Here is a 5,097-nt window from a genome sequence, read left to right as displayed (position 1 = left end):
TTAAAGCTTCTCTATTTTAAAAGAAATGCACTACTGCAATTTGCCTCACTTTCTTCTCTTTTCTTTCCCGACGAGAGCGATTCAATACCCAAAAAACCGGAAATGACGACTTCCAATTTCCTTCAAAAAATTTAGGGCATTACATTCTCCCCTCCTTTAAAGAATTCGTCCCCGAATTCAGCTATACTACGACCGCTACGGAAAAGAAACATACCAACTTAAACCAAAACTTGAAATTGACCTTCCTCGAAGAGCGCTGGATACCTCTTACGCATTTGCTCCTCGAGTTCCCAAGTAGCTTCACGTTCTGACTGATTAGTCCATAAAACCTTCACATATTTGATCATCCTCTTCCTCATGACTCGTTCTGACGTGTCCAAGATACGCATTGGGCGACACTCAACAGACAAGTCATGCTGTACTCTAATAGGCTCAAGATCAATCTTATGCTCTGGATCCCACAGATACTTCCTCAACATGGATACATGGAAGACATTATGCACACCACTTATAGAATCTGGTAACTGTAGACGGTAAGCCAAACTACCAACTCGAGCTGTGATGACAAAAGGTCAAATGTACCTCGGGCTAAGCTTCCCTGTAATGCCAAATCGAACAACACCCTTTGTGGGCGATACTCTGAGGAGAACCTGGTCACCTACCACAAACTCCAGCTCACGTCTCCTCACATCTGCATAACTCTTCTGTCGGCTCTGAGCGACCAACATGTTCTGTCGTATCTCCCGCACTTTCTCGGCAGTCTGCTGAACGATCTCAGGACCAAGCACAGCCCTCTCACCAGACGAATCCCAACACAGGGGGGAAACACACTTACTGCCATACAAAGCCTCATATGGAGCCATCTTAATGCTAGCATGATAACTATTATTATAGGCAAACTCCACCAAAGCAAGGTGATCCTCCCAACTGCCCTTCCAAGAAAGGACACAAGCATGTAGCATATCCTCCAAGGTCTGAATGGTCCGCTCGGACTGCCCATCTGTATGAGGATGGAAAGCGGTACTCAAAGAAAGCTTAGTGCCCATAGCACTCTGAAGGCTCTGCCAAAACTTCGATACAAACTTGGTGTCTCGATCTGATACAATCGACTTAGGCACACCATGCAACCTCACCACTTCCTTGATATACAAGGGAACTAAATCCTGAGCTGAACTCATCGTCTTCATAGGAATGAAATGCGTGGACTTAGTGAGCCTGTCCACAACAACCCATATGGCATCCCTACCACGAGGCGATCGGGGTAAACCAACCACAAAGTCCATAGTGATATGCTCCCATTTCCACTCGGGAACCTCTAAAGACTGAAGCAACCCCGCTGGCCTCTTATGCTCGGCCTTTACCTGTTGACATACACCACAAGCTGCCACATACTCAGCAATATCAACCTTCATCCTTTTCCACCAGAAGCTCCGCTTCAGATCTCTGTACATCTTAGTCTCACCAGGATGAATTGTATATGGAGTCCGATGAGCCTCCCTCAAGATGTCCATCTTCACATCTGACTTCTGTGGCACACAAAGACGTCCTCTGAAACGGACTACATCATGCTCATCGATACTGAACTCCCGAGGTCTTCCATCTGCAATCCTTTTGCGAACCTCCTGAATCAAGCGGTCATGTTGCTGTGCCTCACGCACTCTCTCGAGTATGGGTGACTGAATGATCAACTGGGTCTCCTCTCTTGCAGTGCCTGCATAGCAAAAGGAAATACCCATACGATCCAATTCTGCAACCAAAGGCATCACTATCTTAGGAACACTCGTCCTGCTTAGGGCATCTGCCACCACATTAGCCTTCCCAGGGTGATACTGGATCGTCAGATCATAATCCTTTATCAACTCAAGCCATCTACGTTGCCTCAAATTCAGCTCCTTCTGAGTAAAGATATACTTGAGGCTTTTGTGATCAATAAAGATATCACAAGACTCACCATAGAGATAATGCCTCCAAGACTTCAAAGTAAATACCACTGCAGCCAACTCTAGATCATGGGTAGGATAGTTCCTCTCATGGTTCTTCAACTGTCGGGAAGCATAAGCAATTACTTTGCCATCCTGCATAAGCACACAACCAAGACCAATACGGGAAGCATCCGTATACACCGTGAAGCGCTTGCCGCTCTCAGGCAAAACTAGAATAGGAGCATTCACCAACTTATCCTTCAGAGTCCGGAAACTGGCCTCACAATCATCAGTCCACATAAAAGGAACACCCTTCTCAGTAAGCTTGGTCATCGGCTTTGCAATTCTAGAGAAGTCCTGCACAAAACGCCGGTAATAACCAGCAAGACAAAGGAAGCTCCGTATCTCCGTCACACTGGTTGGCCTTTGCCATTCCACCACTGATGCAACATTCTTAGGATCAACAGTAATACCATGCTGATTAATCACATGCCCAAGGAAGCTCACTTCAGAAAGCCAGAAAGCACATTTCTTCAACTTTGCATAGAACTTATTCTTCCGGAGAGCATCCAAAACAAGACTAAGATGACACTCATGCTCCTCATCGGACTTGGAGTAGATCAAAATATCATCGATGAAAACAACAACGAAGTCATCCAAGTACTCATGCAACATCTTATTCATCGCTTCCATAAAGATAGCAGGGGCATTCGTTAGTCCAAAAGACATAACAACATACTCATAATGCCCATACCTCGTGATAAAAGCAGTCTTCTCAATATCCTCCTCCTTAATCCTTATCTGGTGATACCCAGAGTTCAAATCAATCTTGAAAAATACCTTAGCACCTCTTAACTGATCAAAGAGAGCATCAATACGAGGCAGAGGATACTTATTCTTGATGGTCACCTGATTAACAGCACGATAATCCACACATAGCCTCTTAGAGCCATCCTTCTTCTCCACAAACAACACCGGGAAAGCCCAAGGTGACTTACTAGGTTCGATGAATCCCTTAGCAAGAAGATCATCTAACTGCTTCTTCAACTCCACCTGCTCCACTGGAGCCATCCGATACATAGTTCTATAGATAGGTTGCGTGCCAGGAACCAACTTGATCTCAAAAACCAAATCACGCTCAGGGGGCACACCTGGAAGTTCATCAAGAAAAACATTGGAGTAGCGACACACCACTGGGATATCCTCCACGTGCAAGGCAACCTTGCGATCCTCGACCATTGCCAAAAGAATGCCAGACTTCCGAGTCCAATGATCAGGAAACAACTGGCACAACAAAGAGAGAGTGTACTTCACCGCACTCCCTTGAAAGACCACCTCTCGACCCGACGGTGCCTGTAAAGAGACTGTCTTCCAAAAACAGGAAATAACAGCTCGATACCGAGAAAGCCAATCCATGCCAAGAATAACGTCAAAAGGATCCAAATGAATTACCACCAGATTAGCAACAAAGGTTTCATCAGCAAGATGAATAGCACAACCAGGGCAAACAGAAGAACTGGAGATGAGACCTCTAGCAGAACTGACAACAATAGACTGACTAATCTTCTGCATAGAAAGACTAGCACGAACCACAAAACCCTCCAAGACAAATGAGAAGCTAGCGCCAGAATCGAAAAGAGCATGCGCATCAAACGAATCAACTGAAATAATACCTCTCACCACGTCTCCACGGTCTCTACCGTCAACGCAGGGCATAGCATATGCCCCTGGAACTGGAGGTGCTGAAGGAGTAGTAGCCTGGGTTGGCCGAAACAACCCAGACTGAGGCATCGAAGGAGTAGTCGGTGTAGTCGGAGGCGCCATCAAGTACTGAGGGTAGACTGGCATGGGCAGGTACTGCTGAGTGGAAGGCGCCGGCAAGCACTGCAGAGTGAGCAGCGTAGGAAGGTGTTGCTGTGCAGAGGAGGTCGCCACCATCATCTGGACGGTGCTACTAGAATGTGAAGCTGAAGAAGAAGACACTGGCTCCCAACGCACCTTCCCATTGGGATTCTTCCTACAGACCACGTCCTTGTGATCCATGCCACAGATAGAACACTTGCCAGTCCACTGACACTCCACACGACGGTGCGCGTCGCCACACCGGAAGCACACCAACCCCATGCTAGGCTTGGGAACAGCCCGGTACTGAGGTGCGCTCCCTCCTGAAGCACTGGACTGAGAAGAATTGACGCGGTATGGCTGATGACGTGGGAACTTCCCCTTCTTGTGAATAGGGCCACCAGAATGGCCCTTCCTATCGCTCTGACCGTGAGACAGCTCACCACCTGAAGACTTCTACAAGTCAGTAGTGTACACCTGCTGCATCTCCACACCCAAAGCCTGTTCCACTGTAGTGCGGAAGTCAACCACTGGAAAAGCACCCAACACTTGGCGGATCGAATGCTTAAGACCTTGATGAAAGTGTTTTGCCTTCTCTACCTCGTCATGCGCCACGTGTGGGACGAAGCGGACAATCTAATTGAAGCCCACTTCATACTCTGCAACTGACTTCTTATCCTGCGTATAGGCATTCAGATCAATCTTCATCCTATCCAAGAAAGTCACCGGGTACAACCTCCTCTCAAACTGCCTGACAAACTCGTGCCAGGACAACGGGCCATGTGCAGCCGTGCGAGTTGACTGCACACCCTTCCACCATATATGAGCCTCACCTTTCAGCAGTTGTACCCCATAACAAACACGATCGTGAGCCAACACATCAAAAGCTTCCATCTTGTCTTCCACATACGACAGCCAATCAGCGGCATGAACCGGAGTACCACTGCCGTCAAAACTGTCTAGCTTCATGCCAACCCACTGCATGAGAGAAACACCACTGACAGGACCATCTGCAATAGGAGCAGCGCCAGAAGCAGCACCCGTAGGGGCACCAGCAGCAGAGGCAGCCTGCCTCAACATCCTCAACTCGTCCTGCATTGCCCGCATCGCGGCTACTAGCTCAGCCTGGCCATCACCATCTGGTGTAGCCGGAGCACGCCTCTTAGGTGGCATAACTACTGCCATCAAAACATACAAACAACGCAAACATCCATTTCAAGTAATTAAGCATAAGCACTAGATAGAGCAAAACATAAAATGATAGGAGCAAAGATATGCAAACCCTTACCCAACCTACATGTGCAAGTGTGTCAAATTAAGTCTTATTTCACCT

At 47.5% G+C, this 5,097-nt stretch overlaps 1 pseudogene; it reads right to left on the bottom strand.

Annotated features, from left to right (window-relative positions):
• Window positions 1–218: 218 nt before the first annotated feature.
• On the bottom strand, window positions 219–4,871 carry LOC133925421 (uncharacterized; annotated as a pseudogene).
• Between the last annotated feature and the right edge of the window lie 226 nt (window positions 4,872–5,097).

This window comes from Phragmites australis, chromosome 7 (genome assembly GCF_958298935.1).
Source record: "Phragmites australis chromosome 7, lpPhrAust1.1, whole genome shotgun sequence".
NCBI classification, from domain to species: domain Eukaryota; kingdom Viridiplantae; phylum Streptophyta; class Magnoliopsida; order Poales; family Poaceae; genus Phragmites; species Phragmites australis.
The sequence above is the reverse complement of the archived record's forward strand: the minus strand, read 5'-3'. Positions and strand labels throughout refer to the sequence as shown.